Source organism: Pinus tabuliformis, chromosome 1_1 (genome assembly GCF_031772625.1).
Source record: "Pinus tabuliformis cultivar Carrire ecotype Pingquan chromosome 1_1, CPIR1, whole genome shotgun sequence".
Lineage (NCBI taxonomy): Eukaryota > Viridiplantae > Streptophyta > Pinopsida > Pinales > Pinaceae > Pinus > Pinus tabuliformis.
Genome location: NC_142297.1, coordinates 115,007,141 through 115,033,706, shown reverse-complemented (window position 1 = coordinate 115,033,706; position 26,566 = coordinate 115,007,141). Strand labels below are relative to the sequence as shown.

Below are 26,566 nucleotides of genomic sequence, written 5' to 3'. Positions count from 1 at the left end.
AACAAAAGAAGAAACTAGTAGTCATGGTTGTAGAGTTTTTAGTGATCGCAAGACACTTATATAAGATGGGGCTGGATGAAGTTATCCGCCGATAGGTACATGAGTATGAACGACACAATATTCTGGCTGAAGTGCATGGTGGTGTCGCAGGAGGACACTATGTAGGTAAGGAAACTATGCAGAAGATTATGTGAGCAAGATTATGGTGGCTTATGGTACATAAAGATTATAAGGAGTATTGTAGTATGTGTGATGTGTGTCAGAGGACTGGAAGACCATCGTGAAGGGATGAATTGCCCATAAATCCACAGGTCATGCTGCAAGCATTTGATAAATGGGCAATTGACTTCATTGGACCTATTAATCCACCAAAGAATAAGACATGAGCACGTTATATTATCACTACAACAAATTACTTGACTAGATGAGCTGAGGCACAACTCGTGAAGGATTGTAGTGAAAAAACAGCTGTGAAGTTTATATTCGTGTATATTATGTCACCTTTTGGGTACCCGAAGATTCTGATGAGTGACTGAGGTTCGCACTTCCTGAATGAAACAATTAAGGCATTGATAGAAGAATTCTAGATGCGCCATTAGAAGAGTACACCATATCATCCCTAGGTGAATAGAACTATCAAATATTTTAACAAAATATTGGAGAATGCCTTAACGAAGATCTGCAATGTTAATAGGAATGACTAGGATGTGCGCATACATGTGGTTCTATGGGCATATAGGATGACTTTTAAGAAATTGACTTGGAAAACATCATTTAGACTGGTATATGGACATGAAGCAGTGATGCCAATGGAATATATAGTTCCCAACCTACGGATCATAGTAGTAACAGATGGCAGATCATGACTTAATGGAGGAAAGCTTAGTGCAATTGCTTGCATTGGAAGAATACCATTTTTTGGCTAGTTTTCATCAGCGAGTACATAAAACTAGAGAAAAGGTGCGGCATGATTTCCACATTAAGTAGCACACTTTCAAGAATGGACATTTGGTCTTGATGTATGACAGCAAATTCACAAAATTTCCTGGGAGGTTTCACATGCATTTGCTCGGACACTATGTGATCAAGGATATTTTGAATCGTTGCAGAGTTCACCTCGCAAATCTAAATGGGTAATTTCTTCCTAGAAGGATTAATGGGAGTAGATTGAAGGTATATAGGGAAGATCCTGCCCCTGCAAGGATGCAATGACTACATGAAAACAAGAAATTCTCAGTGCTTCAGACAATTGGAAGGAAGCGCAGGACTATAACTACTCTTCTGAAGAAGGGTTCCATCGAGGAAGGAGGGTTGTGCGATGTTTAGGAAAATGGCACAAGTGGATGAAGATGTGATGATGTAGCTGCACCATAGGGGAGGGTCCAATGTAGCCTGCCCATAAAGTGACCGTAGGAAAAGATACAGTTTATTTGAAGCGATTTTTCCATTAAAAGGAGAAGGGAAAGTGTATTCAATCAACATATCTATGGAAATCTGCTACCAAATTCGCATTTATGACGAGGATATGAAGGCATTCAAGGCATTCAAATTTGAATTTGACTATAAATATGGCATCCCTCTCTACACTCAAACACTTTTCCTCTTGAAGAAATCTTGTCATATTTTGCGCATAAGTCTGAGTCGAGAGAAGTGTTGCATGTCTGATTGGTAGGATGTCTACCGGGATTTTCTTAAACGAAGATTGACAAACATCATGACTGCAACACCTCCTACACACACTAAAACTCCTACATTTCCAAGGACGAGGCCTACAACTGTAGAAGTGACAAAAACAACAGTAGCACCAGCAATAACAACAACAACAAAGAAGTAGAAGAAACTGCAAAAGCCCCCAGTAAGGCAATTGCCTAGGAAGGTATCTGCTGAACAATGGAGCAAGGGATAGATGGAAAAAGGGAAAAAGAAGCAAACCATGGAGTCGGTTGGTTTGGAGGTTAAATAGCTTAATGTCGGAATTGAGGACATAAATGTCGATGAGGCTGAACCAATCTCGCGGTTACCTTCGTATATGAACTCCACCAGGGAGTGTCTGAGGAAGTGAAGATCTGGGAAGAGTGGGCACTCTTTGTCATCAAGGACATCCATAGTCATAATGAGCATCTAACTGAGGAAGCTGCTTGAGCTATTGAGGATAGGGACATAGCTCTTACGCGCAAGTAGTAACTGGAGGACTCTATAACAAAGACTTGCATTGAGCTGTCAGAACTTGCCATATAGACTGAAGTAGCATCTGAAGAGAAGCTCCGCAAGATGGAAGCCGCGGTAAAGGAGTCCAAAGGGGAGGTTGAACGGGTCAAATTTGAGATGCAGATGCAAGTTGCAGAGCTATAGATGAAGCTACAACCAGTGGCACCTCCAAAAGTTAGAGAGCAGCACGAGGCTGCTATTAAGGAAGACGTGGAAATCCTAGGAGTTACTGTCAAGGAATGCAGCTAGATTTTTGAGAACACCATGGAGGCGTGAGCCTCGCTACAAGAGGACCCACATGTAGAGAATATTGAAGCAAACATATAAGAAAAAAATTGCATTTTGATGAAATCAAGGCAACAACATGGACCTTAGAACTTGTTCAAAGGTTTTCCACACTCCAAGAAGGGAAAGCCATTCAGGCTCAAATAGATGAGCTGTGACAAAAAACCTCCATAATTTTAGCAAGAATGCAACCTTCGGTTAATGAAGCTAGTCAAATCTCTCAGACTATAAAGAGTAAGCTTAAAAGTTTGTAACAGACGCAGAGGACTATGGGGTTAGCAGTTGAAGGACCAACTACTAAGAAATTGGTTGAGGAGGTTTGGTAGGTCGCCGCATAGTGAACGGAAGAGCTTCAAGAATTGAAGACAAGAGTTTAGTGGCCTCAAAGCACGTGTTGAGGACGTACCACTAGAGTGGCTTGGGATGACTCACATCTTTGTGTTGGGGACCTGTTGGGATGGAGTCCCCTGGGTCTAAGTTTTTTTCCAAATTTTGAGTCAATTTTGATGTAATGTTGTAAGTCTTTGTATTTTGAGGAGCGGAGCATGAATGACGCAGGTCGTTAAGAGTCGAAAGGTATTTTAAGTAAGTCAAAGCCCCTTATTTTGTAAAGGGATGGACTATTTTGATTAAGTAATGAGCTCTGCCCATGGTTTGCAGACCATGGTAATGTAATGTAAAAATTATAAAAGGAAGTCATCTAGGAGTCATTAGGAAGTTCAGTTCAGTTCAATACAGTTATGCTTATGATAAGTTGATTTGAGTCTGTAATTCTGTATTCTAGAAAATGGGAAGGCTCGTGTAGCTGAGTGCACAAAGACCTTGGTAAGTTGAGTCTGTAATTTTGTATTCTATCAAAGGGGAAGGCTCGTGCCGCTGAGTGGGTAGAGACCTTGGTAAGTGCGCAGGCCCCTACAGTTGTGTGTGCAGGGTTAGAAGAAGTGTATGCATTGAAGGTCTAAAGTAATAAAGTATATTTGAGCAATTATACATTTTATTTGTATATTTATATGTTTTCATATTTATGCTCATTTATGATTCAATTCTCTATAAGATTGTTTTAATTTCATTACAAAGGTCCAAATCTACTCTTATATGATAAATTATGCATGATTAGAACAACCGGACGAAGCTCACAAACTTGTTTAAATATAAATTTCTTAAGTCTTATATTCTGAAGATAAGGGTTCGTGAAGGCCAGATCGGGCCCTCAATTGGAGAAACGCCTTGTTGTTGCATCACATAGCCTTCTGGATGCAGAAACCTAGTTCTATCATCCCCCAATAATGCCTCGGGTGAGACTGTAGTCTGCACTAAGTTGATTGTTCTCGAAAGGGTCCGTACTGTAGGGTTTTGTTGGCTAGTGTACCTAACTCTGAACCTGGGTCCAAGCCCCCTCAAGGCAACAAATAGATATAATTCTATAGAATTGAGACAAGGGACAATACAACTTTTCAGACTTTTCTTGCAAAATAATTACAATGAAGCATTATTTTCTTATAAAAATGAATTAAATACACATTCATTGATGGAAATGTGTAATGTCAATTATTCTAAGGCTTATCTTTAATAAATGTCGCAATTTGCTTCACTTGAGTGCCCACCAAATGAGAGGGGGCTTTGGGGAGACATTTTTTGCATACATTGGTTGTCAAAGTGGCTAAACATACCAATAAGAATTTATTCAAAGAGGCAAAGGAGGCAATACTTGAATTTCAATTCATTTTTAAACATGTACACATATGATATATTATTTGATGATGACAATCCACTTGCTAGACATTTTGAGCCACTTGTTTGTAAAAAATGAAAATGCACATATCAATATTCCTAGAGGAAATGTAGATGCTTTGTGGAATGCATTTGTTGAACAACAATGGGCACAAATAGAATCCAATATTATATCACAAGGACTTGAATGAATACAAAATTTGAAGGGTGCATGTTGTGAAATCTCATTTCAATGCAGTTTTCATCTAACGCAACATGAATATGATGTGGGTTGCTTGCATCATATCATGGACATGGGGGCTTCACTGGGGGAGCAATACCATACCACATTCATTCATATTGGGGGATATATATTGAGGAAAAAATGACATAATATATTGAGCGTATATTGGGGAGTAATAGCAGGTATAAAAATTGGAGCTGAAATTTAATGAAAAAATATAAAATGGTATAAAAAATGTTAATGAAAAAATAAATACTTACAATATCTAGTGAAAGTAGGGGTTTTAAATTGGGAAAGTGTATTGGGTTCGTATTGGTAGGGGGTTAAATAATGTGATTTTTAAAGGTATTTCTAATATGTAGTCAAATTAAGGGTATTGTTTAGTATGCCACGAACACACATGATATTTCAGAGGATAATTGAGTGAAGCCCATGTGATTAGGGACAAGACTTTCTCTAACGCAGTTTTACAAAGTGATCCTTTTCCATTAAACTCCATAAACCACTTGTCAAATTTAACATATAAAAAAATGCAACAAGAATTTTGAATTAGGAGGGTTATATTTTTCTTTCGGCACTCCCATATGAAAAAGGAGACATGCAAATTGGTATTTTGTTTTTTTCCTGGATGGCTTATGTTTTGGGGCTATACATTTGTGTGTGGTATACATATAGAGAAGATATTTTGACCAGATTCAACCCATACAGGTCTAAGTCAGTCACACTTATTGCTATTTGATATAAAAAAATCTAGCACTGTGTTATTTTGAACCACTAAAACATAGAGGCATTATATTTATGAATAACACATCAATGCTTTGAAGAGTACCAATTGTATGGAATGGAAAAAAAAAATCCATTCAAAAAAATATTTTTTTTCTTATAAACAACATCAATCCAAACCATAAAAACATCAATAGAAAATCAAAAGCAGTTTGAGTTCATCATAGGAAGAGGAAGTATCAACTAAAGAACATTGTCACACTCATTGAACAAACACTTGGAAAAAAATTGCTGACATGTCTATCTATGATTGTGTATGTTGTTGTCAAACTTTCTTCGAAATGGTTTTTTTTTTTTTTTTTTTTGCATGTGGTTCACGAGCACCCTGGTCAGTGAGTGATCGCTACATCCACGGAAAAATCTGGGCGATAGCTAGGCTAAATCGCCCCTCGGCCTACTACAAGACCTGACCCCAAGGGCTTCGGGTGGATTCGACCCTGTGACCTCCCGATGGTGAGGCACAGTTTTTGACCAACTGAGCTAACCCTTGGGGCTTTTCAAAATGGATGTTATAACAAATAAAAAATTTATTTTCAAAGAAAACATGATGCAACTAGAGACATGGAACTGGAATATGAAAACACTTTCAAGCATTGTTAAAAATCCTTGCATCGTGACGAGATTCCCATATTTTCATGCCCACAAGAAATTAGATGCAATAAATGTATTTACATTGTATGCAAACTAATTGAGTTAGAAGAATGACTAGTATCAATGCACTTACCATTCATGTGAATTCGAGAACTGGGTTAGAAATATAGAGTCCAAAAATGGTCTAAAGTGGTTATATAATCAATTTTCCCATTTAACTTCTCGAATTCAGCATGCGCTTCCATATGACATAAAATAAACAAATACAATTTATGTGGTGATAAAGAGAAAATTTAGCTCCAAAAGTGCTTATGGTTATGGTCGTGTTCGGTCATATATGATCATGAAAGTTGTAACAACCCTGGTCAAGATCCTTGTAATAAAATTAATAAAGTAAAAATAATAACCAAGGTCATGGGACACATATTCCAAGGTGAATGTTGGGAAAAACATCCTAGTGTGTGTGTTCATTTGGTTTATTATTGCTAAGGGAAATTGGCAAAGTTAATGGCAAAGGCTTTTGAAAGGCAAAATGGCATTTTTGACAATTTATTTATGAAAATAATGGAAATTAGTAGAAAAGGAAGGTGAAATGTCACATGTTGCATGTGAGGATGAAAATGAAGGAAAATTAATGGAAAATTGAAGAAATTAGAGGCCTCATTAATAAAAAGGCTTCTGAGGATTTATTATTTTGTTATTGTCAAGTTTAGTATTTTGGTTTTATTGTTTCCAAAGTCTAACCAAGGAGCTGAAAATTGATTAGTATATAGCAAGAAAAGGGAATTTTACACTCAATGATATAGAAGGGAAGCCCAAAAAAATCTCAATCTAGAAGTGTATGATTTCTCATATCGAATTTATAATTATGGATCTTGTTTTTGTTTTAATTGTATATTGCAATTTCTAGTATGACAAGTTTTGACTTTGTAGTATTGTAGGTTGGAAAAGAAAATCGCACAGGCCAAGGTGAAGATGGATAAAATGTGTCTAAACATGAGAATAAAAGATGATCTCAAGACTGTGGCATTGGGAACTTCTAAGATCAATTAATTAGACCCAATAATTTCAGTTGCCTGGTGCAAACACCAAAAAGTTCCAATTGAAAGGGTAACATTTCTATTTTGTAAATTTTAGTATAATCTATCTATTTTGGAACTTTGAGTTGGCTCATATTGAATTCAAATTTTGTTTCTTTCCATATATTCAACAATTCACTTGTAGCGAAATTTTCTTCGGCAATGGATGTCAAGCCAAATTACAGATTTTGATGTTGCTTTGAGTTCACAGTTTTTATCATGTACCCAATGGTGTACTTTGTATTATTGATTATTGAATAATGGGGTGTTATGATAAAACAAAATATGTCTATATGCTTTATTCTTTGTTTTGCTAAGGATGGTGTAAAGTACTTTTCTTGAGGCTCGTAGCCATATTTAATTGCAAGAGTCCATGCAAATTGTTGAACTCAACAAACCTTCCTTGCATTTAATCTATGGAATTATTTTCTTCCCCTCTAAGATGGAAGTACGTGATCTATATATATTTAGCTCCTTAGATGGAAACTACTCTTTATTAGATTCTCATGTCCCCTTTGTGCATTCTCAAGTTAGTGGGCAAGATTTTTTATTTTTTTTATTGTATGAGAAATGGCCTGCGGGTGGGTATTATTGTCAATATTCTTCCCAACTAGTGATGGTCTTGAATTTTATGTTTTCATTCTTCATATGAATTATTTCAAAGGAATATTTTTGGCATTTTCAACTATTCGTGTTTCACTAGCTAAAAAAATATCAATCTCTCCAATAATGGCTTCATTTTTTAGCCTTGGGCCAAAGTAGTTTTTTTTTTATTGCAATTTGTTTTCACAGGTATTCTGCTCTTTAATTTTAGATATATTTAGTCATTGGTTCCTTTCTATGCCTTAGATAATTTCTTCTGTATTATCAGAGATCAATCCCCTAACTACCCTTGGATTGGTAAAGAATCCATGTGGAAAAAGGTAGTTTGTTTCTTCGTAAATTGTTTTATAGGTTTTACTACCAATTCATTACAAATATGTACTTGTTGGTGCCTTTCCATGTTTTATAATCCCCCTCCAATATTATTGAAGATGATAAATACCGTAATATCCTGACATTGGTAGAGATTTGTAACTCTGCTTATTTTGTTTTACTAATGGATTTTTTTATTCAATGATTTTGTTTCTCAACACAATTAATTCTTATTATAGATATTACATGCTTATTACATGGTTATAAGCTAGATGCAAATCCCAAAGTACTCCAAGATAATATATATTATGCATGTGTACGGGAAGTGGACTATAGTGCCATTCAAGCAAGTGGTGCATGCTTTCGTCCCAATATTATTGTGGCACATATTATGTATGCAATGAATTCTTATTACCAACTAATTGGTCACCACAACTATGATTATGATTATGCTCAAACAAGGATCCTTACACAAGAGGATCCAATTATATATTCATCTTTTCTTTATACTCGTCACTTTAGATAGTAAACTTGAATTTTTGTTAATCAATCTTGCACCTTAACTAGTGTCAAAGGCCAAAGCATCTCCTTTTAAAATGGAATGAATTTCTACAATTACAAGGTTCCCCGTTTGAGTTCTTCTCGAGATACTAGTTATCCAAATCTCACCTAGGAATGACATTTCTAGGAAATATATATACACTCTTCACATTTGCATCACCACCTAATAACACTTTCTTATCGTGACCCAATATGTTTCTTAGTTTAGGGCCTAGAAATAGAGCCTACATACATCATGGATTTTTTTGTGATTTTCTGGTTTAGTATTTATTATTAGGCCTTCTACACTTTTATTTTTACTAAATTCATTTGCATTCATCCCTAGATATTAATTATGCCATCATCCACCCCCCAAAACTATCAAAACATGATCTTGATAAGTCAAATCCAATATAAGGGTATATCCATCAAGATCAAGATTTGTGATTTAATTTTAATTGGTATATCCGTAAAGATCAATATAATTTAATTTTAATTTGGTAATTTGATGGATATACCATTACGTTTATCTGTCAAATCCAAATCCAATATACCTATCAAATCCTAGTCACAACTATCCAATTCTTGTAAAGTGCAGGAGATTTAACCAATCTTCCCCCTCACTACTTTTTTCCTACCATTCCTCGAGGATTTTAGGAGAAAAAGCAATGTAAAAACATGAACAAATGCTAATATTCTTTTGTGATCTATGACCCCACTAGTGTAAAGAAATAAATTATGAGCATTTTTTTATCTCATTAATTTCTTTTTTATGTAGATAAACCCATTCTCCATTATCTCTCTAGACCAAATTTGACATAGGGATGATGATGGGATTCATCTCTTGAGGTCCACCCTTGATTTTTACATAAACCCCATTTTCAGTTTAATCTCTGATTAATTACTCTATGGGGCATTTTCATTAAGAATCCACAAGTAGAACCCATGGAGAAGAAAAAAAAGAGAGATAAGTCTTCATTAAACAATACGTAGACGGAAGATGGAGATAATCTGGTAAATTGAAACACCTTTTAATTTTTCAACCAACTTTATATCTTCATATGTTCTTTTTACTTTTTTTTCTCGTAAAGCCAATTATCGTTATTTTAAATGGTACTTCCAAATGTTTGTTCTGAGTCACAATGTTGGAAAAATGATCATTCCATGTTAATATTCAGTAATAATATAATTCTACTATAAATATTATTTCATACCGACTATTTTGTTTTTTTTAAAGGTGAAGGATGATATCAGTTTTGATGTTCTTAACTAGAAAATGTTAAATCATTAGCATCTCTTGGGCCAAAAAGGAATGGTTGCATTTCAAGATATGTTAGAATATAGTTTTAACAGTGGAACCAAGAATTCTTTTGTTTTTTCCCTAACCCAGGCCCCCATTCTAGAAGCCCCATGTTCCTGATTAAGTGTTGAATCCATTATCATTTACTGTTTCCATCTATGGGTGAGATATTCCATGTGTTAAAAAACATATAGATCTAGAGATTTAAAAACCAACACAAATCACACTTGATGTATTTTTATTACATAAGGAAATTACATATATAATACTTAGATCATTGAATTCCACAAATGATGACCCAGACATGACATGGATCCAAACATAGGAATTAACAACTTGTATATTGACGCTTGGGAATTCACAATGGCAACTCACAATAGCACAAGGAAGCATTAATCCCAATACCCTCCCTTAATTCTTACATGTAACAAATATATAACACACAAATTACAACAATTAATGAATCTTTGTCTGAATGCTCTTCATCAACACTCACATCCACTTTGGAATCTTGCAAACACCGCTCTTTCTTCACCTCCATATCTTTGAGTTGTTGCTTGACCTCAATTTAAAACATAACTTCCTCTGACCATTGTTGATGAAATTTGTAAAATTGACACTTATTGACCTCCCGAAGAACAATCTTGATACTAAACCACCCTATGGACCAACTCCCATCTATCAAAATGCAGCAAAGTACACTTAGATAGTTGTATAGGTGAGTTGTCTGGATACTGAGTGTATCCAATAATCAATTATACAATTGACCATTTTTTTGACATATACAAACTTACAACCACACAAACACAAGCTTAATTATTGATCTTGAAGCACCAAAGTAAAACAAAATCAATTAACTTAAAACAGACTGAATCTTCATCACATTAATATAACACAACCAACACTATATTCTAAAAGAGTTTGAGAGGATTTACATTGAATTCATTATCACTACTAAAATCCCGTGATTCTTAATAGACAATATCTGATAGGTATTCAAAATTAGCTATGCTCGTAGAGTCTTTTAATTTTCTTTTTAGAGGATCTTTGGTTGAAATTTTTCAATTCAATGTTGTATGCCTATGTATTTGACAATAGAAGCATTCAATTGATCTCTTATTCTTATTTATTTTACCCTTTGAAAACAATGCAAGTTCAGTGTGTGAACTAACTTCTGCTTTTTCATCTCCTTCTTTCATCTTCTTTTCTTCTTCTAGAAGCGATGCTCTCATTTCATCCAGCGGTTGAGATGAAAATTAACATAATGTAAAAATAACATTGTCATACTTTGAAGATAAATTGTTTAACAAAATTGCCTTTGCACCTTCATCTTCTTCTTTAGAGCCAATTTTTTCCAACTTCCTTAAAAGTGACTTTAAATCATTTATGTGAGAGGAAAAAGGTGTTTCATCACTCATTTTAAGTTTGAACAACTGTAATTTCAAGGAAAATTTTGTATTCACAACTTTTCCCCCAAATGTTTTTCTTAATTGTTCCCATATTTCTGCAGATGATTTTTCTAAGTCTATAAGGTGCATATGAGAATCTAAAAGAGACAATCCAATGAAAGATTTAGCTCTTTCTTCCCCTTTTTCCCATTCCATTAATTGCTTGGGATCTGAAGGTGTAGTTTTTGTACCTTTGACTATACCCCATAGATTTTTATGCATCACTTGGAATTGAATCTTTACTTTCCAAGCATGGAAATTATAATTGTTGGTGTCTGTGTGTGAATGTTATGATTCAATCCTTTTACCACATTAATGTGTCAATCCGGGGTCATTTTTATTACAAGGATATCATGCACTATATATGTAGGGGAAAATTCATAATTCAATAGTTGATCAGGAGTTTGACTAATTAACTAAACATGCAATCCGAAGTAATAAATAAACAGTAGCAGCATAGCAATTCTTGGCATCAGCTGTAACAGCAATGCGTTTCACAGCAAAAGGAAATAAAATGCATAACTAAAATAATACACACATAAGAACACAAGCACAACACCTGATCAGGAGAGCGGGCCCAACTCCCTGGTCAGGGTTGTGCTTAACTCACAGATTCGCGAAGAAGGTTAGAAAGATGAATATTGCATTAATATCAAAAGTAATTGTTACAAAACTCAGATATGTCTCACTAACCCGACTCCCAATTACAAATCCCCTTTTATACAATTACATCCAAACACCATGGAGGTTGTTTGTCTAAAATTACATAATAGTTGTAACATCAAATCTTAATCAAAAGATAGACAAAAAGATATCCGCAATAGTTGCATTGTAATAGTTGTGGGTTAACAATAGTGCCGCCAGCTTTGGTAATGAATCTTGACCCAATAGCTCCAAATCTACACAATTGACAAGATTAGCATCTAATCCATGATGATTCCTCAGACTTAAACATAAATGACTAAATAACTTGTGAAACATGACAAGGGTTATACATGTAGGGATTTTAGGTACAAAATAGCTAGTATGAAAGTATAATTAGCAAGAAACAAGGTAAAGAGATAAACAAAACAAGGCAGTTTTGGCCCCAAACATCTCCCCCCAAATGACTTTTCTGCATGTCCTCATGTTTTCTGTCATTATCACAAGTCTGGGTTCACCTAACTGTGTTCAGCATTTATCTGGGCAAGGTCGTAGTTTTCGGCCATCTCAGTACTAGCTAATTGGTATCCTCAAGTTGATAAAACATCCTTCCACCAGTCACTTCTCACCTCGTAGGCTAGGGTTTATGTGTTAGCTGGTAGCCAAATAAGTGGGAATCAAAACCTGAGACCTATCTAGTGAACCCTAGCAGTTTGTAGACAAGCCATATAGTGTGGCATCCTTTCTAATTCCTAGGAATAATTGTGGGTTCTGAAAGGCTCTCTGAGTCTTACCACAGAGGAAGATAGCATCCACCTCCTTTGATAGGCATCCTTAGCCTCTTCTTGACAAGAAACTATTTGAGTAGTGCATAGTTATATGCACCATTTCTATGTTGCAAGCATTTTCTCCTTCTTCCCTTCAATGTTAAGAAAAGTCCTATGCTTATTAGGGATACTATCATATGGCCATTGTTCTCTCCAAATAAATAATGGCTGAGTGGCTTGGTTGGACTCAAAAGTATCAAAATCCTTCTTCCACCTAACTTGATTGACAGTATAAGAGGTGAATGCTCCGATTTGGATGTCTCCCACATAAGGAACATGATTAAAAGTTTGATCATCCTTCAAGTAATATTCATGCATATAAAGTTCACAAAGAGGATGCTGGTCTAGAGTGTCATGCACTCTCATGATCCAGGGGAACATCATTGAGTCTTCAATCTTATGACTAATTTCATGAAATATACTCTTTAGAAAAAATAAAAGATATTTTTCATGTAAGAACAGTGTGTAGCTATGAGCTAGAGGGTGGAAAGCAGATGTGCAAGATCAAACATTTCTTCCTAATCTGTCTTCAATATGTGCACTTCTTCTTCCAGTTGTGCAATTCTTTTCTTTTGTTTCTCATGCTTCCTACTCTCTCTATATTCCCTATAAATATAACCAGTGACTACCCTTGTTGCTTTCCGACTATTTGAATCTACCGAAATAGATCCTTATTGCAAATGCATGGCAGTCGCTTGCTATTTTTGAACTACAACAGTTGAGAAGAACTCCCTACTCTCAAATAACCATTCTATTGGCTCAGTTTGTGTCGTAGCAGAAGTGGTAGGAGGGTATTTCGCCTAGGATGCTACAAGTTCTTCTGCTCGATTTGCAAGTCTATCATTGAGGATTGTGATCTTTCTCTTGTTTCTTTGCGCTTCCCTCTTTAATTAACAAATCCTCTTTTTTAGTCGAATATTGTCAATCTTCAACTGCATGTTTTTGTTGAATTGGGACTAGTATCTCTCCTTGAAGGAGGGCCTCCACTGTGTCCTATAGTTAATGAATTCTCGATTAATGGGGATTTCTCACACTAGTTTTGTGGCCGATGTGGTGCCTGGTGGATCCTCAACATCTATATCAACATATTCTTCCTTAATTTTTACTTCCTCGGCCTACCCATCCACTTGAATTTTATCATGCGGTTCTAGAATTATTGCATTCGAAGGCTCCATATTCACGGCTTCTATTTTTGTCACCTGCTTGTCGATTCCAATGACATCCATCTCGACCCCTCTAGATTGTTCTAGGACTATCACAACCAAAATTTCGACATTCACTCTGTCTTGCCCCGCCGTCTGTATATCTTCTTTTACTAGAAATGTATCTTCTCCTTGAAATTCAGTTCAATTGGTGGGTCCTTTTTCTGAGTTCCTGTTTCATCCGGTGGAATGTCGCCCTCAATACTCTGTTCTTGTACTTGATGATTTATTGTTGGAACTTGCGTTACCTCATATTCTCGTGACTTATTCTCAACACAAGTCTCTTCCTCCACTAACTCTGCAAGACTACCCATATTTGTGGCTTCTTCCACTGACGTGTCGGGTAGCACTGGTTCTTGTGGAGCAGTGCTAGCCTCCACACCCTTGACCATCTTTTCATTTGCTTCGATGAGAGTTTGTACTTGAGTCACAACTTCTTCCAGAGTGTCTAATTTCCCCTTATTGATCTTCAGAATAGGTGGCACCACCTCCTCAACCTTTGAACAACGAGGTGTTTGAAATTTTCTAGCCCCCCTTGGTAGGCTTGAGGTGAAAGGTGACTGAGATAAATTTTCCTCGGCCTCACCTGTACATGGAAAATCAGCCTGTTTGGCTTTTTGTTTCACTGACCGAGTGACTCTCTTTGAATTTTCTGTTGGTTCTTGAGAAGCACTACTAACCACAGCTTCTGCTACTTGTACTGGTTCCAGTATGATTTGTGTGGGTGGTGTTGGTTCTTGTGGGACATCACCACCTACACCCTCTTGTTCGGACTTTAGAATTTCTGAGGCAAGTGTTTCTTGTGCATCATCAGTAGCATTACTGACATCATCAATTTCCATTCTGTCTGCTTCCATGGCTTTCGCGGTCGATGCTGGTTCTTGTGGTTCAACATTGGCTATGGCATTTCCCCCTTCTGCATCATGTTTGTTGATTTCCTCCTCCACTATTAATAATCCTTCCAGTTTTTCATTTGTTAATTCAACAACTTGTAGCCATGACACTAGAGTTTGGTCGAGTGCCTGGATAACCAACAGTCGGACTAAATCGTGGTTGGTAAGGACTCCCAAAACTTGCTGAGAATGGCAAGAAGAATATGGAATCAACTATAAAATTTTCATTAAGGAAAAAGGCTTATCTATCGAGTAAGCTGGGGCATGATGATATCGTAGGGATGCCAAAATCCTAAAATGATGTTTGAACAGAATAGAGAAACTTTGTTCACAAGTAATATACCTTAATATGAAATAGGCAACTTCTCCCCAAGGATAGGGTAGCGATTTTCGGTCGTATCCATTTCCCTTTTGAGCTACTGCCTCACCAACTTGCAAAAATACCTCTGGCATTCCAGCAGTGGGGCCTTCTGAGCAAACCATTTCTGGCCCCCTCGTGGCAATCTGCTAGCTGGTGCAATGCCCTCCTCTATAACCGAAAGTCTCATCCCCTGTACCTTGGAGTATTCACCTTTTAAATTTAAGGTCATTTCTATTGTGATTGTTTCATCAAATCCCTATAAACTTTGAAAGTACCTATCCCAACCTTCATCGAGAAATTTTTTCCATACATCCAGGTTGCTGTGAACCTGGATCATTGTTGCTGGTTCATCTCGCATAGTAGACCCCCCCATTCCTGCTCAAGCTTTGGTAATAGCATTCAAACTAGCATCGAAATCATTAGAGGGAGTGTCGACAGACCAATTCTTGCATAAAAGGTTGGGAAATAGTATCATGCAAAGGAGTGTCGAAATAGGTAGGTATATAAAGGGAAATATCCACAGCCAATCATAAAAAACACAGAGAGCAAGTGGATTTTTTGGAAGGATGGAAAAATCTGTGGCCGGATTATGGTTATAATGAGATATCATGATAATAACTTTGCATGACAATCTGATTTGATTGAACAATCATTTGCATGTTGTTTCAAATCCATATGGTTATTGATTAATCATGTGAAATGTAATGGCGTCATTATGGGTTATACATACCAGCATGGTTTTCATAGGTGATGAGATGGATCATTATGAAAATTTAACCATTTTTCGCATGCCATCATGGTTGTACCCCCCCCCCCCATTAAGAAATGATCGTCCGTGGTCATCCCCAAGTCATCTCACATAATCATTAATCATTATGCTAAGTTTAATTAGGATCATACCTGGTGCTTACGTGGCAAAGTAGTAACATGCAAGGTATAATGGAGTTGGAGGATTCACAACGTCAGGTACTTCGAAGATTTTTCTTACCAGTGTAACAGCACGAGAATAGTAACATCATCGAGAGTAACAACAACGAACACTTAGAAAAAATCTTAGCTTCGGAGGAGTAACAACGTCGGGAGTAACAACATCAGGAGTAACAGAATCAAATACTTAGAAAAAAATTCAACTTCGGAAGAGTAATAGCATCGGGAGTAACAACACCAAACACTTGGAAAAAATTTCAGCTTCGGAAGTGTAACAACCCCGAAGGAGTAATAGCACCGAACGCTTGGAAAAAAAATCCCTTAGTAGCATAAATTAGAAAAATCTTCATGCACCTATGGAAGTACCTGAAAAAAACAACGAGTAGTAATATATATATATATATATATATATATATATATATATATATATATATATATATATATATATATATATATATATATATATATATAGATATATATATATATAGATATCAGATGGTGTGTAGGTTTTAACCCCATACATAAATTACCTGCATAGGAATTCTAAGAACATAAAATAGACAATGTGAGAGCATAACACATAAAAAACATATACACAGAGATTTTCCCCTGGATCCCAAAACCGGGACTGCCAGCTTGATTTTTCATTATGTTCCTTTCAATGTTACAATACATATTTATACATGTCAAAGCATCTAATACCATGGACTAAAAACCATCGCGTTTAAAACCATGGACCGAAAACCATCACGTGCAAAACCATGTGCAAAAACTATGCACAAAACCATAGGTAGGTCTGCCCAACCTAATATAGGGTCCAAAAAAAAATTCCCGCAATGAATGGGGGGCTTCTGCCCCCCTCCAACCCCCTGGTTAACTAGGGAGGCTATTCGTGGAAAGAATATAACGCAACCCAACATTCTCCCACTTGTTGTTTTCTTTCCACAGGGGGCCACAGGAGAGCTTAGTCATGTATCCAGCCTTGAAACGCCCATTGTTTCCCTACACCAAGAGAACTTCTCAGAGCTCACATATTTTTTCAATGCATCTGTAGTATTCTTCAAAGTGTTCACCTTTACCAATGACACCTTTTTGTCTTCTATCATATCCCTCACAAAGTGATACTGAACATTAATGTGCTTTGACTTTGAATGATAAGCACAGTTTTTCTGCCAAGAAAATTGCACTTTGGTTGTCACAGTCTATCCTTATAGCTCCCTGTACTAACCCCATACTTGAACACAATCTCTGCAACCAAACTGCTTCCTTGCTTGCATGAGTGGCTACCATGTATTCTACCTCTGTAGTTGATAGTGCCACTACAGATTGTTTCTTACTCATCCAACTGACTACACCTCCAAATAGGTTAAACACATACCCACTTGTGGATCTTCTCTGATCCAAATCTCTAGCCTAGTTGCATCAACAAATCCACGAATATCCAACACTTTGTCCAATCCTGGTCTTCCTTGGTAGCACAAAGCATAATCATTAGTGCCACGCAAATACCTAAAAACCCACTTCATTACTGTCCAGTGCTCCTTCCCTGGTTTTGACATAAACCTGCTCAATACCCCCACTGCACGTGCAATATCTGGTCTAGTACAGACCATTTCATACATCAGGCTACCAACTGCACTTTCATATGGAACACGGGACTTGTCCTCTTCCTCTTCTTGTGTCTTGGGACATTGTTCGATAGATAACTTTACACATACAGGAATAGGAACCTTCACTGGTTTACTATCCTGCATATTAAACCTCTGCAGTCTTGTCTCGACATACTTCCTATAGTTTAACCAGATCTTCCTCTTTTCCCTATCTCTTTTAATTTACATGCCCAAAATATAGTTTGCAGCACGAAGATATTTCATGTCTAATTTGGAGGACAACTAAGTCTTCAAATCCTGGATAATTTCTTTGTCATTTCCAACCAACAACATATCATCCACATACAAGACCAGATAAATAACACGGTCACCAATTAATTTAAAATACACACAATGACCTGCTTTGATTCTGGTGAAGACAAGTCCCTGTATAAATGTATCAAATTTATGATACCACATCCTTGGTGATTTTTTTAACCCATACAGAGACTTCTTTAACTTGCATACCATTTCTTTCTTACCATTCATTGCAAAACCTTAAGGTTTCTTCATGTAGATCTCCTCTTCCAGATCTCCATGAAGAAATTTTGTCTTCACAACCATCTGTTCTACCTCAAAATCAAAAGAAACAACAACAGATAAAAGTAATCTAATAGAAGCTACCTTGGAAACAGGAGAAAAAATATCACCAAAATCAATTCCCAGCACCTCGGAATAACCTTTTGCTACCAACCGAGCTTTGTATTTCTCCACCTTTCCTTCTGCATTTGTCTTCTTCTTGAACACCCATTTGTTGCCAATGGGTTTCCTTCCAGTCGGCAACTCCACCATATCCCAAGCCTCATTTTTGTGCAAAGATGCCATTTCATCAACCATGGCCTCTTTCCAGAGTTTGCCATCCTCTGAATCTACTACTTCCTTCATAGTTCTGGGATCATCATCAGTAACAGATAAAGCAAAATTTGAATAGAAAGTAGATGGACTATACCTTTCCGACTACCTCCTTTCTCGAACTGATCTTCTCACACCCGGAGTTTGTGGCTCTTCATCTTCTAATTCCTCCTTTGTTGTAGAGTTTGATTCTTCCTCCTTGAGCTGAAACTCTATCTTCTCGAGTTCCTTTGGTTGGACTTCATGTTTAATAACATCTTTCACCTCTCTAAACACCACATCTCAGCTGTACACAACCTTCCTTGTTATTGGGTTCCAAAGCTTATAACCCTTTAAACCATCCTTATACCCAATAAAGATGCACTTTTCAGATTTACTATCCAACTTGGTTATTTTCTCCTTTGGAACATGTACATATGCATCACATCCAAATACCCTCAGATGTGAAAAGGAGGGTTTCCTACAAGTCCATACCTCTCGTGGAGTCTTATCCTCCAGCATTGATGAAGGTGATCTGTTGACTAGGTAACATGCTGTCTCCATTGCCTCTGCCCAGAATTCTTGTCCTAACCTAGCACCATTGAGCATGCTACTTGCCCTTTCCATCAACGTCTTGTTCATTCTTTCTGCAACTCCATTTTGCTCGGGTGTGTATGGATTAGTCTTCTATCATGCTATACCACACTTCTTACAGAATTATTCAAATTCCTTACTACAAAACTCTCCACCGTTATCTGTACTCAACACCTTTATCTTCTTCTTTGTCTGGTTTTCCACCAGTGCCTTAAATTCTTTAAACCTGTCAAAGACTTCAAATTTCTTCTTAAGGAAATATATCCATGTATTCCTTGAAAAGTGATCTCTAAATGATACATAGTACACAAACTTACAGGTCCAAACACATCACTATGCACAAGCTCTAGTATCTGTTTCCCCTCTTACCACCGGAGGGGAAACTCACCTGATTATGTTTCCCATATACACAATTTTCATAGAAATCAAAATCCAGAGAGCTATTACTCATACCTTCTACCATACCTTTACCATGAAGTATTCGAAGGCCCTTCTCTCCAATATGTCCAATCCTTTGATGCCACAACATGGTCTTTCTCCAGAGACCACTAGATTTTCTTCTCCACTTTCTAGAAACACAGGAATGTTGCACCCATCAACAACAGTGCTACCTTGCAGCTTGTACAGAGTTCTAATCTAAACTCCTTCCATCAATACCAGTGCTCCTTGAACCATCTTACAGGTATCCTTCTTGAACACTGTTTTTACACCTGTATTATCCAACGTGCTTACGGAATTCAGATTTCTGGCCAATGTAGGAATATGTAGAACACCCAGAAGTGTTCTAACCCTTCCAACTTGCAACTTCAACTTTACTTTTCCACGACCAACTATTCTATCCTTCCTATCATCCCCCAAGAATACATCACCACCATCATGTTTATCATACTCGCAGAACTACTCTCTATGGGGAGTGAAGTGAAAGGATGCACCCGCGTCAATCAACCATGCCTCATGATCTACATGTGTACTTGAAGAAGCCAAGTACACATCCCCACCTTCATCTGAGGTGTTTTTTGCCTCTGCAGAAGGAGGATCATCAGATCCCTTTCCTTTATCAGGAGCTTTAGATTTATAGTCCCTTTTGTAGTGCCCTTCCTTTTTGCATTTTGAGCACACCACCTTTATAGGTTTTCTTAGAGATTTAGGTCTCCCTCTAGATTTAGATCTCCCACTCGATGACTTATTTTTGTTTCTGTTCTGGGACCATCCTCGTACAGACAAGGCATCACCATTCTGGCTCTCCATATTTTTCTGTCTCATCTCCTCCGTCAGCAAGGATGAGACTATTTCATCAAATCGCAAGGTAGTTGGATTGCTACCTATTGCAATAACCAGACTATCCCACGAATCTAGTACAGAACACAACAAAATAATGCACTTATCGTCATCTGAAATTTTAATATAAACAAATAATAACTAACTTACCACAGTACTAAATGGATTCATATGCTCTATCACCGAGTCTCCATCTTTCATCCTCGGATTATACATCTTTTTTTGTAGGAACAATTTATTCAGTAGAGACTTAGATTGGTACAAAGTCCCTAACTTGTCCCACAAAGCCTTAGTTGTAGCTTCCCCTTATACATTCAACAATACTGAATCTGAGACACACAATTATATTGTGCTCTTTGCCTTCTTATCCAATTTCCTCCATTCTTCATTGAACACTCCTGTTGGTTTAGTACCTGGATCTACCGTGATCCACTAATCTTTATCCACCAACAGATCCTCCATCTTGAGTTTCCACAACTCAAAAATCTGACCATTAATTTCTCGATCTCTATATTTCCACTGGTCACCATCTTCTTTCACCACCAGAATCGATCTCACAGATCTCCCACTGAATAGGGTCTACCACAGGCCTGAGCGAAACCCCTCAACAACAAAGGCGTCCCCTTGAAGCCAAAACAACTCTGATACCAAATGTAGGTTTTAACCCCGTACAAAAATTAACTGCATACAAATTCTAAGAACATAAAATAAACAATGTGAGAGAATAACACATAAAACACATATACACAGAGATTTTCCCCTGCATCCAAAAACCAGGACTACCAGCTTGATTATTCATTATGTTCCTTTCAATGTTACAATAAATATTTATACATCTCGAAGCATCCAATACCATGGACTGAAAACCATTGCATCCAAAACCATGGACCGAAAACCATCGCGTCCAAAACCATGTGCAAAAACCATGCACAAAAACATAGGTAGGTCTGCCCAAAAAAATTTTGCCCAGGGCACTGCCCCGAACCTCGTAGAGGGGGGCTAACTGCCCCCCTCAAACCCCTTATGACACCCCCCATTACATAGTCGGTGCAACGAAGGGGGAGCTTTGCCGCCCCTCTAACCCCCCGATTAACTAGGGAGGCTAGTCGTGGAAAGAATATAATATATACCGAACAGGGTGCAAAGGAGGTATCTTATGCACCAACAACCTTCAATCTAGATTTTTCAGAGAGATGTTTGATGAAGGCTTCTTTGATGGCTGGGAGGTGGTAGAATCTAAGTTGATGTCCATTTACAATAAAAGAAACATGTGAGTCATCGATTGTGACTAATCTAATACTCCCATTGTCAAATACCACATCAACCTCATATGGTCCCAACCATTGCTAGTGAAGCTTTCCTTTAAAATCCTTAAAACAGGAATCATACAGTAATGCCCAATCCCTTTTATGAAACACCTTATTTTTAATAAATTTATCATGCCATTTTGCTCTCTGTTGTTGTATGGCAACAGTCCGCTAGAAAACCATTAAACAAATTTCATCAAGCTGATTTAGTTGTTCCAGCCAGTGTTTTTGGGCTTCTGAGATGTCAAATCCTACTTCTAGAGCTGTTCTGAGCGTACTAATTTCAAATTCCACCGGGAACAATGGGGATTTGCCATAGACAAGTTCAAATGGCGAAAATCATGTTGTGTTCTGCCATGTTGTTTTGTATGCCCAAATAGCTTCAGGAAGTTTTTCAACCCAATCCTAGCGATGATTTGCCATGGTCTTGGTGAGAATGTTTTCCAATACTTTGTTTGTGCTCTCCACTTGACCATTTTCCTGAGGATGATACATGGTTGTTATCCTATGCTTGATCCCATATTTTTCCATAAGCTTTTCTATCATGTGTGACATGAACTGCGCTCCTCCATCTGAAACTATCTCTCTAGGAGCACCATATATAGAAAAAATTCTTCAAACAAAAAGTTTGAGACAACCTGGCCTGTTGCTTTCGCTACAGCCTTAGCTTCTACCCATTTTGTTACATAATCTATGTATACTAAAATGTGGACTTTTTGATGTGAAGGTGGGCTAAATGGACCTAAAAAATCAATAGCCCATCTTTCGGAAGGCTCAAGAACTACTTGTGGCTGTAATGGAATTTCAATTGAGTGACCAGGCTGACCCATCCATTGGAATCTATCACATCTTCGAACATAGTTACGTGCATCGTTGAAGATAGAAGGCCAATAATGTCCCATCTGTAACAACTTGTGGCCAGTCCATTTATCCACAAAATACCCCCCACAAGGACCATCATGAGCAGCTCTCAAGATCTTATAGATGTCACTTTCTGCTACACAACGATGGATCTACTAATCACCCCCTGTATAAAAGAGGTATCCCGCTATCCATGAGTAATAGGCACTATGATGAATTATCCTTCGATGTTCCCTGTATGACAAATGTTGCGATACTTTTCCTGTAGACAAATAGTTAGCAATGTCTACATACCAAGGGGTATTAGTAGAAATTGCAAATAAATGTTCATCTGGAAAGCTATCTTCTATAGGTTCTCCTTCATTATCAGCATTTAATCTAGATAGAAAATCAACAACTACATTATCTTTTCCTAGTTTATCTATAATGGTGATATCAAATTCTTGAAGTAATAGCAACCACCTTGTTATACACCTAGGAGTTACAGGTTTATTCATCAAATACCTGATTGCTACATGATCAGTGTGTACAAAAGTAGGATACCCAGTAATGTAATGTCAAAATTTATTAACAGCATAGATAACAGCAAAGAAATCCTTCTCCGTTACCATATATTTTAGCTCAACAGATGTTAGATTCTAACATAATAGACTGCATACAATTTCTCATCTTCTTGTTGTCCCAACACTGCCCCTACAGTTGTTTGAGAGGCATATGTATGGATATGAAATGGAAGTTCCTAGTTAAGACCACGCAAGGTCAGAGCTCAGTAGATCATTTCTTTGATTTTCTCAAAAGCTACTCCATAATCATCTATCCATAAAAATTTTGCATCCTTAGTTAACAGCTAAAAAAGTGGGAATGCTATCTTGGAAATTTTTTCTATAAAATGCCTATAGTAACCAGCGCAACCAATGAAACTACATACATGAGTCAGTGTCTTGGGTACAGGAAAATGCATAATTACCTTTACCTTGGCAGGATCAACTTGTATTCCAGCAGCTAAAAGCAAATGTCCCAACACTACTCCCTCTTCTCTCATCATATGACATTTTGTTGTACTCAGAGAAACATGCATTTGTTTACACCTTTTAAGAACTTTCTCCAAGTTTGCCAATCCTTCTTCAAATGACCCTCCATATGGCATGAAGTCATCCATATAGATTTCAACACTATCATCGAGTAAATCAGAAAAAATCCCCAGTATTTCCCTCTAAAAGGTAGCAGGGAAAAAATCCCCAGTATTTCCCATTCGGTAAGTGAATGTTCCCCAAGGGAATGTAAAAGTGGTTTTGCCCTGATCCTCAGGAGCTATTCAAATTTGGTTATACCCACTAAACTCATCCAGGAAAGAGAAAAATTTCTTCCCGGCTAGGGTATCAAGGACTTGGTCGATAAATGGTAGAGGGAAATGATCTTTCAAGGTTTCTTTATTCAGCTCCCTATAGTCTACACAAATCTGCCATTTACCATTCTTTGTAGGAACAATGACCAATGGGGATACCCATTGAATATCTGAGATTGGGTAAATAAATCATGCATCCAATAACTTGTGAAGCTCCTCTTTGACAATGTTTTTCAAGGCAAGGTTCATCCTTCTTTGAGGCTGTCTCACGGGTCGACAATCTTCTTTCATATAAATATGATGAGTAGACAAATCAGCAAGGATACCTTTCATATCAGTATAATCCCAGGTGAAGGCTTCTTTCTATTCCCGAAGGATCTTCAAGAGCTGTTAAGTCTAGGCTAGTGAAAGATTTGGGTTGATATTCAGTGTCTTCCCTAGCTCAATCTCCACTGGTATGCTGTCAGAGAATGCTATTATAGGAATATCTTCATTTTTTATTCTGATCTGATAGTTCCCTATGTTTTTCAGCTCATGATAGATTCAAAAAACTACTGAGTTGGATTCAGAACAAGATGAGCGTTGCTAATAAAAGTGCTAATAGTATTGAGGCCAAAAAGGAACTGACTAAGGATTCATATTATAATATTGAAAAGGATCCTGAGACGTACCTATATTTAATCCTGATGATCATGGTTGCCATGGTTTCGTAGACCCCATAAAGCATAGTTGATCTGGTTCTTCATTCATCCCTTGAAATACTGCCTTTAGTGCTAGAAGAGATGGACATGCACTGGTGGAGTGACTATGTTCACAAATAGTAGATGTCTCTATAGTGTCTAGTGGACACTCCTTCAGTGGATGTTTCTTTCTACACCAAGGACAAAAAATAGCCATGGTTCTTTCCAGCTCCATCTTCTTCCGTTTATCTTGCAATGTATCCATTTGGGAAGATAATTTGCTTAGGATATCAGTTTTAAAATTATCCAGCAGGTTCCCAATTTTTTATTTTGTGATTCCCCCACTTGATGCTTTGATGGTCCAAACTCCCTACTTATTCATTGCAGCTCCCCTTGAACATTGAATACAGAGCTCATAGATGGTGTCAAAATATTCTTTAGATATATCCCCTTTACTTACTATGTTTAACAGCTCCAAAGATTCTTCCCTCAAGGCCCGAGAAAAATAATTTTCAGGATATCCTTATCCAGGTTGTTAGAGTCGGTCTGGTCAGTCCTCCGTCAGAGATCAAAACTCTTTATGCATTTCATTTTTAGGTGTCCCGCTCCATTCACTCAGCTGCATTCGCTAGGGGCATGCCATAATCTGACGGAGAAGGTCATGCTAGTCATTTCCCCTCATGTCTGGTTCCTGCTGGCTTAGGTCTTTGTGTCAAATAATAAAAAAGTCCATAACAGTCAAGGTCTGGTCCTTTAACAGACAAAAGTCATTTTTGGTCATTAGGTCTAGGGATTGATCAATTTGGTCTTTAAATATGTCTAGTAAAGCCATGTAGGCCAGAGTGATGCCCATACAAAGTAATGAGTCGCAGAGTTTCATCGTCGTATTGATAAACTTCGACTGTTCTTCAAAACTCTGTTTTGAAGAAAAGTCAAACAGTGTCATTGGTGAAAAAAATTTCAAAAAGGGTCGACGGTTGATTTCTTCAGGTGCAGTCATGGTTTCCGTGGCCAAATGCTCTGTCATGCAATCCCTACAAAAAGTGTCGAAAATTTCATCATTTGAGCCCAAAATTCAGAGAAAAAGTGAAAATCAAGGTTATATTAAAGCCAGTGAAAAAGTTTCAAACAAGACATTAGAAAAGTGGGTTTTTTGAAAAAGCAAATTTAAAACATGACCTCCAAGCCTATATACACAAGTTTCCATCATAAATCCAAGTCATTGTGCAATCAAAGAGCTTAGGAAAGCATTGCAAGGTCATGGAGTGTGTATCGAACGATTTGGAGCAAGTTGGAGTAAGTTTCAGGGGCGCGACGCACACAGGCAGGGGCGTGGTGCACACAGAGCCTGCCCACAGTGCATTTTTACAACTAGCGCGACGCATACATAGAGTGCGGCGCACTGGGCTTTGTGCACGGTGCACAGAGACAAAGCGCCCAGAAATTGCCAAACTCACTCAAATTTTTTACGAAGCCACTCTAATTTGCAAGGTAGGCTCTCAAACTCACTTGTTCATCAAATTGTATAAAGATATGGTGGTTTTTATGCCCATGATTGAAATGAAACAAAACTCTTAAAGCAACCACAAAAAGACACCAAGAAACCATCTTGCTAGGGTTGTGTAACTGTGTTATTGCTACCAAGTCTTATTTTTCCTACCCTACCCCTGTTCCTTATTCCCCTATGCCATTTTTACTACTATCACTACCCTAACACTATCAAGCTCATATTCCCTTTCCCCTCCTCCTATTGATCAATAAAAACCCCAAACCCTACCATATTAAACCCCAAACCCTACCATATTAAACCCCAAACCCTACCATATTGAACCCCAAACCCTAACCTATCAAAATACCCAAACCCCCTACATATCCCTAAAAAAAATCCTCCCTATAACCCCTATACCCATTACATCACTCCCCTCCTAATACTCCCTTGTTTCATTGTCCCCCTTGGTGGCAGATTATCAAAACAACCTCCAGCTTCACCATCATCAAAGGGGCAGCCTAAATACAGTTTATAAACAGTAGCCATGGCATGCAAGGTTTCATTAGAGTATGAGTTG

General features: G+C 37.4%; 1 pseudogene; it reads left to right on the top strand.

Annotated features, from left to right (window-relative positions):
- Positions 1-6,768: 6,768 nt before the first annotated feature.
- LOC149211916 (DNA topoisomerase 1 alpha-like) lies at positions 6,769-7,092 on the top strand (annotated as a pseudogene).
- The last annotated feature ends 19,474 nt before the right edge of the window (positions 7,093-26,566 follow it).